This window comes from Salmo trutta, chromosome 33, assembly GCF_901001165.1.
Source record: "Salmo trutta chromosome 33, fSalTru1.1, whole genome shotgun sequence".
Taxonomy (NCBI): Eukaryota; Metazoa; Chordata; class Actinopteri; order Salmoniformes; family Salmonidae; genus Salmo; species Salmo trutta.
In genome coordinates, this window is record NC_042989.1 from 12,585,840 (window position 1) to 12,597,076 (window position 11,237).

The following is an 11,237-nucleotide window of genomic DNA, read 5'->3' on the forward strand; positions in this document are numbered from 1 at the left end:
GGAGTACAGCTTTTGTCAAATTGAGATCAAAAGTAGATTTTGTTTAATATTTTGGCTAACCCTAACCCAACCCTTTTCCTAAACTTAACCTAATTATCCTAACCTGCTATGTTAACTCTCCTTACCTGCTGGGTAAATTCTCCTTACCTGCTACGAAAAGTCAAATCTGACAAAATCTGTCCCATCTAGTCAAAACCCTGAAAATGGTGGAGACCTCCCAGTGAGTAAAATTAGACATCTCTTCCAGATGTTGAAATTAGGTAAACGGTTCTGAATTAAAGTTGAAAATACATATTTTCCGGATGTTTAAAATATTTTTTTCCAGATGTGAGAAGACATTGAGAAGACATCTTGCATGTCTAAATGCATGCTTTTCAACCGATCGCTGCCCGCACCTGTTCGACAGACTAGCATCACTACTCTGGACGGTTTTGGACAACTACAAATACCTAGGTGTCTGGTTAGACTGTAAACTCTCCTTCCAGACTCACATTAAGGATCTCCAATCCAAAATTAAATCTAGAATCGGCTGCCTATTTCACAACAAAGCCTCTTTCACTCATGCTGCTAAACATACCCTCATAAAACTGACAATCCTACCGATCCTTGACTTGACTTCATTTACAAAATAGCCTCCAATACTCTACTCAGCAAATTAGATGTAGTCTATCACAGTGCCATCCGTTTTGTCACCAAAGCCCTGTATACTACCCACCACTACGACCTGTATGCTCTCGTTGGCTGGTCCTTGCTTCATATTCGTCGCCAAACCCGCTGGCTCCAGGTCATCTATAAGTCTTTGCTAGGTAAAGCCCCACCTTATCTCAGCTCACTGGTCACCATAGCAACACCCACCCATAGCACGCGCTCCAGCAGGTATATTTCACTGGTCATCCCCAAAGCCAACTCCTACTTTGGCCGCCTTTCCTTCCAGTTCTCTGCTGCCAATGACTGGAACGAATTGCAAAAATCACTGAAGCTGGAGACATATCTCCCTCACTAACTTTAAGCATCAGCTGTCAGAGCAGCTTACCGATCACTGCACCTGTACATAGCCCATCTGTAAAAAGCCCACCCAACTACCTCATACCCATATTGTTATTTATTTTTGCTCTTTTGCACCCCAGTATCTCTACTTGCACATCATCATCTGCACATCTATCACTCTTGTGTTAATGCTAAATTGTAATTATTTCGCCACTATTGCCTATTTATTGCCTTACCTCCCTAATCTTACTACATTTTCACACACTGTATATTTTTTTATTGTGTTATTGACTGTACGTTTGTTTATCCCATGTGTAACTCTGTGTTGTTGTTTTTGTCGCACTGCTTTGCTTTGCTTTATCTTGGCCAGGTGACAGTTGTAAATGAGAACTTGTTCTCAACTGGCCTACCTGGTTAAATGAAGGTGAAATAAAAATAAAATAAAAAGTCTTCTACAGAAGAGGTCTTTTACGGATGTTGAAAATATGTCATTTTTTGGTCATTGTTTCTATGGCCAAAGTTCAACAGTATACATTCACTTATATCTACATGTCAATGAAGAAAGCATTATATCACATTCAAAAAATTATGTTCCAATTAAAATTGAAAAATGGAGTGAACTGAAGATTGCAGTATGGAATCTGGTTGCCAATATAGTCCAGGAGAGATCCCCAAATCGACCACATTGTTCGATTTGGTATAGAATCGTGAAAATTGGCACACTTGTATAATTTTTTGCTTTCAACAAAACCTGATATTGTGCTATTTCAGCGAAGTCTCGGGTCGGCCTGTAGCGCACACTACAGTTCAATGGTGAAAATGCATTTGCCAGATTTTTTACGTTTTGGGTCATGGCTTCCCTTGTGTTGGGTCGACTTGGCCCCAAAATAGCGTTACATGTTTTTATTGGTTTGGGGAACACATTTAATCAACAACCAAAACCATATGGTCCTTGCTTTTACCTTGATGATTGAAACAATGATGAAAAGCCATCAGAAATCACAGTCAGATTTGTATATTCTCACTTTCAAAGTGGTGTATTACATAAAAAGTTACCTTTTACACACTAAAAAAGTTAGGTAAGTATTCCTTAAGTCTGCTGGTTACAATGATATATATATATATATATATATATATATATATATATATATATATAACTTTTCCCACATTGTGACATTACAGCCTTATTCTAAAAATGATGAAAAAAATGTATAATAAAAATATCTTTATGAAAAAATGCATTTCAAAAAATAAAACTTAAATATCACATTTACGTAATTATTCAGACCCTTTACTCAGTACTTTGCGTAAGCACCTTTGGTAGCGATTACAGCTTCAAGTCTTCTTGGGTATGGCGCTACAAGCGTGGCACCACTGTATTTGGGGAGTTTCTCCCATTCTTCTCTGCAGATCCTCTCAAGCTCGATCAGGTTGGAAGGGGAGTGTTGCTGCACAGCTATTTTTAGGTCTCTCCAGAGATGTTTGATCGGGATCAAGTCCAGGCTCTGGCTGGGCCACTTGAGGACATTCAGAGACTTGTCCCAAAGCCACTCCTGTGTTGTCTTGGCTGTGTGCTTAGAGTTGTTGTCCTGTTGGAAGGTGAACCTTCACCCCAGTCTGAGGTCCTGAGCACTCTGGAGCAGGTTTTCATCAAGGAACTCTATGTACTTTGCTCCGTTCATCTTTCCCTCGATCCTGACTAGTCTCCAGTCCCTGCCGCTGAAAACCTTCCCACAGCATGATACTGCCACCACCATGCTTCGCCGTAGGGATGGTGCCAGGTTTCCTCCAGATGTGGCGCTTGGCATTCAGGCCAAAGAGTTCAATCTTGGTTTCATCAGACCAGAGAATCTTGTTTCTCATGATCTGAGAATCCTTTAGGTGCCTTTTGGCAAACTCCAAGCAGGCTGTAATGTGCCTTTTACTGTGGAGTGGCCCTTCTCCCCCGATTGCTCAGTTTGGCTGGGCCGCCAGCTCTAGGTGTCATGCCTTGATCTGTTTCACCTGTCTTTGTGATTGTCTCCACCCACCTCCAGGTGTCACCTGTTTTCCTCATTAGTCCCTGGGTACTTATTCAAGTGTTCCCTGTTTGTCTGTTGCCAGTTCGTCTTGTTTTGTCAAATCAACCAGCGTGTTATTGCTGTGCTCCTGTTTGTTCCCTTTCTCTGTTTTTGCTAGTCCTGCCGGTTTTGACCCTTGCCTGCCTTGACTCTGAACCCGCCTGCTTGACCATACTGCCTGCCCTAACCTCGAACCTGCCTGCCATCCTGTACCTCCTGGACTCTGACTTTATGATATTTTGCCTGTCCACGACCATTCTCTTGCCTGCACCTTGGATTATGATAAATATCAGAGACTTGAACCATCTGCTTCCCGTGTCTGCATCTGGGTCAAGCCCTGTGCCCTTATACTAGGAAGAGTCTTGGTGGTTCCAAACCTCTTCCATTTAAGAGTGATGGAGGCTACTGTGTTTTTGGGGACCATCAATGCTGCAGACATTTTTGGGTAAATTTCCCCAGATCTGTACCTCAACACAATCCTGTCTCTGAGCTCTAAGGACAATTTCTTCAACCTCATGGCTTGGTTTTTGCTCTGACATGCACTCTCAACTGTGGGACCTTATACACACAGGTGTGTGCCTTTCCAAATCATGTCCAATCAATTGAATTTACCACAGATGGACTCCAATCATGTTGAATAAACATCTCTAGGATGGAAACAGGATGCACTTGAGCTCAATTTCGAGTCACATAGCAAAGGGTCTGAATACTTATGTAAATAAGGTATTTCTGTTTTACATTTTTAATACATTTGCAAACATTTCTAAAAACCTGTTTTCACTTTGTCATTATGGGGTAATGTGTGTAGATGTAATCTATTTAAGAATAAGGCTGTAACATAAATAAATGTGGAAAAAGGAAAGGGGTCTGAATATTTTCCGAATGCACTGTATGTATGTGTGTATGTGTATGTGTATATATATATATATATACTGTACGTCCCCTGTCTATTACTAATGTTGAATAAAATTTCATTTGAACTTACTCTATCTGTTGTCCTCTGATTTAAGCCTTTTGTGGGTAGAAATTTATGACAAAATATCCACAGCCCAATTCTGGTCTATGCCCAATTATTTATATTTTGACCAATCAGATATTTTGCCAATAACTCGACAAAAGATCACAACTGGGCTTCCTGTGTAAACGCACTCTAGATTTATTTTTCTCCGCACCTAAAGGAGTAATAAAGGTGTTGTTCACAATTTTTTGTTGTTGTCAATTTAGAATTATCAGGGAGTGCTGCAGCACCCTCAGCAGCCCTCAGCAGCCTCGGCACGCTTAGCAGCCCTCAGCAGCCATCAGCACCCTTCAGCAGCCCTCAGCAGCCCTCAGCACCCTCAGCAGCCCTAAGCAGCCTCAGCAGCCCTCAGCACCCTCAGCAGCCATCAGCAGCCCTCAGCAACCTCAACACCTTCAGCACCCTCAGCAGCCATCAGCAGCCATCAGTAGCCATAAGCAATCTCAACACCCTCAGCAGCCCTCAGCAGCCCTCAGCACCCACATGAGCCCTCAGCAGCCCTCAGCAAACCTCAGCAGTCATCAACACCCTCAACAGCCTCAGCACCCTCAGCAGCCCTCAGCACCGATCAGCACCCATCAGCAGGCCTCAGCAGCCCTCAGCACCCTCAGCAGCAATCAGCAGCCCTCAGCAACCTCAACACCTTCAGTACTCTCAGCAGCCCTCAGCAGCCATCAGCAACCTCAACACCCTCAGCACCTTCAGCACCCATCAGCAGCCCTCAGCAGCCCTCAGCACCCTCAGCAGCCATCAGTAGCCCTCAGCAACCTCAACACCTTCAGCACCCTCAGCAGAACTCAGCAGCCATCAGCAAGCTCAGCACCTTCAGCACCCTCAGCAGCCCTCAGCAAACCTCAGCAGCCATCAACACCCTCAGCATCCTCAGCAGCCCTCAGCACCCTCAGCAGCCCTCAGCAGCCCTCAGCACCCATCAGCACCCTTCAGCAGGCCTCAGCAGCACTCAGCACCCTCAGCAGCCCTCAGAACCCTCAGCACCTCTCAGCAGCCATCAACAGCCTCAGCAGCACTCAGCACCCTCAGCAGCCCTCTGCGCACTGAGCAGTCATCAGCAGCCCTTGGCATCCTCAGCAGCTCTCAACACCCTCAAGAGCCCTCAGGAGCCCTCAACACCCCTCAGCACCCTCAGCAGTCCTCAGCAGCCTCCAGCAGCCCTCAGCACCCTCAGCAGCCCTCAGCACCCTCAGCAGCCCTCAGCGCCATCAGCAGCCCTCGGCACCCCTTGGCACCCTCAGCATCCTCAGCAGACTCATCACCCTCAGCAGCCCTCAGCACCCTCAGCAGCCTCAGCCACCCTCAGTAGCCTGAAGCTCCCTCATCAGCCATCAGCAGATCTCAACAGCCCTCAGCAGCCTCAGCACCCTTAGCAGCCTCAGCAGCCCTCAGCAGCCCTCAGCAGCCTCAGCACCCACAGGAGCCCTCAGCAAACCTCAGCAGCCATCAACACCCTCAGCAGCCTCAGCAGCCCTCAGCACCCTCAGCAGCCGTCAGCTGCCATCAGCAGGCCTCAGCAGCCATCAGCAGCCTCAGCACCCTTAGCAGCCTCAGCAGCCCTCAGGAGCCCTCAGCAAACCTCAGCAGCCATCAACACCCTCAGCAGCCTCAGCAGCCCTCAGCACCCTCAGCAGCCATCAGCTGCCATCAGCAGCCCTCAGCAGCCATCAACACCCTCAGCAGCCTCAGCAGCCCTCAGCAGCCCTCAGCAGCCCTCAGCACCCTCAGCAGCCATCAGCTGCCATCAGCAGCCCTCAGCAGCCATCAGCACACTTAGCAGCCTCAGCAGCCCACAGGAGCCCTCAGCAGCCCTCAGCAGCCCTCAGCACCCTCAGCAGCCCTCAGCTGCCATCAGCAGCCCTCAGCAGTCTCAGCAGTCCTCAGCAGCACTCAGCTGCCATCAGCAGCCTCAGCAGCCCTCAGCAGCCCTCAACACCCATCAGCAGGCCGCAGCAGCCCTGAGCACCCTCAGCAGCCCTCAGCACCCTCAGCAGCCCTCAATACCCTTAGCACCTCTCAGCAGCCATCAGCAGCCTCAGCAGCCCTCAGCACCCTCAGCAGCCCTCTGCGCCCTGAGCAGCCATCAGCAGCCCTTGGCACCCTCAGCATCATCAGCAGCTCTCAACACCCTCAGCAGCCCTCAGGAGCCCTCAGCACCCCTCAGCACCCTCAGCAGCATCCAGCAGCCTCCAGCAGCCTCCAGCAGCCATCAACACCCTCAGTAGCCTCAATAGCCTCAGCAGCCCTCAGCGCCCTGAGCAGCAATCAGCAGCCCTCGGCACCCCTTGGCAACCTCAGCATCCTCAGCAGCTCTCAACACCCTCAGGAGCTCTCAGCACCCTCAGCACCCTCAGCAGTCATCAGCAACCTCAGAAGCCATCAGCAATCTCAGCAGCCATCAGCACCCTCAGCAGCCTCAGCACCCTTAGCAGCATCAGCAGCCCTCAACAGCCCTCAGCACCCTCAGCAGCCATCAGCAGCCATCAGCAGCCTCAGCACCCTTAGCAGCCCTCAACAGCCCACAGCACCCACAGGAGCCCTCAGCAGCCCTCAGCAAACCTCAGCAGCCATCAATACCCTCAGCAGCCTCAACAGCCTCAGCAGCCCTCAGCACCCTCAGCAGCCCTCAGCAGCCCTCAGCTGCCGTCAGCACCCTCAGCACCCTCAGCAGCCTCAGCAGCCCTGAACAGCCCGCAGCAGCCCTCAGCAGCCTCAGCGCCTGTCAGCAGCCCACAGGAGCCCTCAGCAGCCATCAACGCCCTCAGCAGCCTCAGCAGCCCTCAACGCCCTGAGCAGCAATCAGCAGCCCTCGGCACCCCTTGGCAACCTCAGCATCCTCAGCAGCTCTCAACACCCTCAGGAGCTCTCAGCACCCTCAGCACCCTCAGCAGTCATCAGCAACCTCAGAAGCCATCAGCAACCTCAGCAGCCATCAGCACCCTCAGCAGCCTCAGCACCCTTAGCAGCATCAGCAGCCCTCAACAGCCCTCAGCACCCTCAGCAGCCATCAGCAGCCATCAGCAGCCTCAGCACCCTTAGCAGCCCTCAACAGCCCACAGCACCCACAGGAGCCCTCAGCAGCCCTCAGCAAACCTCTGCAGCCATCAATACCCTCAGCAGACTCAACAGCCTCAGCAGCCCTCAGCACCCTCAGCAGCCCTCAGCAGCCCTCAGCTGCCGTCAGCACCCTCAGCAGCCTCAGCAGCCCTGAGCAGCCCTGAGCAGCCCTCAGCAGCCTCAGCACCTGTCAGCAGCCCACAGGAGCCCTCAGCAGCCCTCAGCAAACCTCAGCAGCCATCAATACCCTCAGCAGCCTCAACAGCCTCAGCAGCCCTCAGCAGCCCTCAGCTGCCGTCAGCACCCTCAGCAGCCTCAGCAGCCCTCAGCAGCCTCAGCAGCCCTGAGCAGCCCGCAGCAGCCCTCAGCAGCCTCAGCACCTGTCAGCAGCCCTCAGGAGCCCTCAGCAACCCTCAGCAGCCTCAGCACCCTCAGCAGCCTCCAGCAGCCTCCAACAGCTTCCAGCAGCCCTCAGCAGTCTCAGCAGCCCTCAGCGCCCTGAGAAGCCATCAGCAGCCCTCAGCACCCTTTGGCATCCTCAGCATCTTCAGTGGCTCTCAACACCCTCAGGAGCCCTCAGCAGCCCTCAGCACCCTCAGAACTCTCAGCAGGCCCCAGCAGCCCTCAGCACCCTCAGCAGCCCTAAGCAACCCTCAGCAGCCCTCAGCAGCCTCAGCAGCCCTGAGCAGCCCGCAGCAGCCCTCAGCAGCCTCAGCACCTGTCAGCAGCCCTCAGGAGCCCTCAGCAACCCTCAGCAGCCTCAGCACCCTCAGCAGCCTCCAGCAGCCTCCAACAGCTTCCAGCAGCCCTCAGCAGTCTCAGCAGCCCTCAGCGCCCTGAGAAGCCATCAGCAGCCCTCAGCACCCTTTGGCATCCTCAGCATCTTCAGTGGCTCTCAACACCCTCAGGAGCCCTCAGCAGCCCTCAGCACCCTCAGAACTCTCAGCAGCCCCCAGCAGCCCTCAGCACCCTCAGCAGCCCTAAGCAACCCTCAGCAGCCCTCAGCACCCTCAGCGGCCCTCAGCAGCCCTCAGCAGCCCCCAACAGCCTCCAGCAGCTCTCGATCACCCCAGCAGCCCTCATCACCCCAGCACCCTCAGCAGCCATCAGCACCCTCAGCAGCCCTCATCAGCCACAGCACCCTCAGCAGCCTCAGCAGCCCTCAGCACCCTCAGCAGAACTCAGCAGCCCTCAGCACCCTCAGCAGTCATCAGCAACCTCAGAAGCCATCAGCAACCTCAGCACCTTCAGCACCCTCAGCAGCCCTCAACAGCCCTCAGCACCCACAGGAGCCCTCAGCAGCCCTCAGCAAACCTCAGGAGCCCTCAGCAACCCTCAGCAGCCTCAGCACCCCAGCAGCCCTCAGCACCCCAGCACCCTCATCAGCCATCAGTACCCTCAGCAGCCCTCATCAGCCATCAGCACCCTCAGCAGCCTCAGCAGCCCTCAGCACCCTCAGCAAAACTCAGCAGCCCTCAGCACCCTCAGCAGTCATCAGCAACCTCAGAAGCCATCAGCAACCTCAGCACCTTCAGCACCCTCAGCAGCCCTCAACAGCCCTCAGCACCCTCAGGAGCCCTCAGCAGCCCTCAGCACCCTCAGGAGCCCTCAGCAACCCTCAGCAGCATCAGCAGCCCTCAGCAGCCCTCAGCACCCTCAGCTGCCATCAGCAGCCTCAGCAGCCCTAAGCAGCCCTCAACACCCATCAGCACCCTCAGCAGCCCTCAGCACCCTCAGCAGCCCTCAGCAGCCCTCAGCAGCCTCAGCACCCTCAGCACCTCTCAGCAGCCATCAACAGCCATCAACAGCCTCAGCAGCCCTCAGCACCCCCAGCAGCCCTTAGCAGCTCTCAACACCCTTAGGAGTCCTCCGCAGCCCTCAGCTACCTCAGCACCCTCAGCAGCCATCAGCAGCCCTCAGCAGCCATCATTACCCTCAGCAGCCCTTAGCAGCCTCAGCACCCTCAGCAGCCCTCAGTAGGCCCTCAGCACCTTCAGCAGCCCTCAGCAGCCATCAGTACCCCCAGCAGCCATCAGCAGCCTTCAGCAGTCTCACCAGCCCTCAGCACCCTCAGCAGCTTCAGCAGCCCTACTTCCCACAGCTTTGTATTTTAATACCCATGGCACATGCACTTATAAAAAAATATCTTAATACAATTGCCTTTCCACCTTGTGAGACCTGGGAGATCATTTGAAAGCATTAGCATTTGTTCGTAATAAGAGTCTGGCAGTGAGACGCGACAGCATCACATTTATCTTTTCAAAAGCCAGAGAGAGATAATACCTAATAATGCTCTATGATACGGGAAGTAAGTACACCTCCAGACTGATGAAACATGGAAATGACTCCTGTTTGTTCAGTGAGGTCTGCATTTGCTGCTGACATTTCCAAACATAAAGCCACTGTAAGCCTATTAATTTGAGGGACATTTCAAATGAAAACTACTGTGGAACAGAAATAAGCTTCCTGTGTGTCATAACTTTTATGCAACAAACTCTTATGCTTAAATGAGGACATGCAGATGCTGAACTCTGTACAGTGCATTCAGAAAGTATTCAGACCCCTTGACTTTTTCTACATTTTGTTACGATACAGCCTTATTCTAAAATGGACTAAATAAAAAAAAATCCTCACCAATCTACACACAATACCCCATAATGACAAAGCCAAAACAGGTTTTTAGAAATTGTTGCAAATGTATTAACAATATAAAACAGAAATACCCTTGTTTACTTAAGTATTCAGACCCTTTGCTATGTGACTCGAAATTGAGCTCAGGAGCATCCTGTTTCCAGTGATCATCCTTGAGATGTTTCTACAACTTGATTGAGTCCACCTGAGGTAAATTTCATTTATTGGACATGATTTGGAAAGGCACACACCTGTCTATATAATGTCCCACCGTTGACAGTGCATGTCAGAGCAAAAACCAAGCCATGAGGTCAAAGGAATTGTCTGTAAAACTCAGAGACAGGATTGAGTAGAAGCACAGATCTGGGGAAAGGTACCACAAAATGTCTGCAGCATTGAAGGTCCCCAAGAACACAGTGGCCTCCATCATTCTTAAATAGAAGAGTTTGGAACCACCAAGACTCTTCCTAGACCTGGCTGCCCGGCCAAACTAAGCAATCGGGGGAGAAGGGCCTTGGTCAGGGAGGTGACCAAGAACCCGATGGTCACTCAGACAGAGCTCCAGAGTTCCTCTGTGGAGATGGGAGAACCTTCCAGAAGGACAACCATCTCTGCAGCACTCCACCAATCAGGCCTTTATGGTAGAGTGGCCAGACGGAAGCCACTCCTCAGTAAAAGGCACATGACAGTCTGCTTGGAGTTTGCCAAAAGGGACCTAAATACTATCAGACCATAAGGAACAAGATTCTCTGGTCTGATGAAACCAAGATTTAACTTTTTAGCCTGAATGCCAAGTGTCTGGAGGAAACATGGCACCATCCCTACGGTGAAGCATGGGGATAGCAGCATCATGCTGTGGGGATGTTTTTCAGCGGCAGTGACTGGGAGACTAGTCAGGATCGAGGGAAAGATGAACGGAGCAAAGTACAGAGAGATCCTTGATGAAACAAGACAACAACCCTAAGCACACAGCCAAGACAACGCAGGTGTGGCTTTGGGACTAGTCTCTGAATGTCCTTGAGTGGCCCAGCCAGAGCTCAGACTTGAACCCGATCTAACATCTCTGGAGAGACCTGAAAATAGCTGTGCAGCGACACTCCCCATCCTTCTTGACAAAGCTTGAGAGGACCTGCAGAGAAGAATGGGAGAAACTCCCCCAAATACAGGTGTGCCAAGCTTGTAGCGTCATATCCAAGAAGACTCAAGGCTGCCATCGCTGACTAAGGTGCTTCAACAAAGTACTGAGTAAAGGGCCTGAATACTTAGGTAAATGTTATATTTTATTTTTTTATTTTGAGTAAATGTGCAAAAATGTCTTTAAACCTGTTTTTGCTTTGTTAGTATGGGGTATTGTGTGTAAATTGATGGGGGGGGGGGGGGGGGGGGGGGACAATGAAATCCATGTTAGAATTAGGCTGTAACATAACAAAATGTGGAAAAAGTCAACGGGCATAATACTTTCCGAATGCACC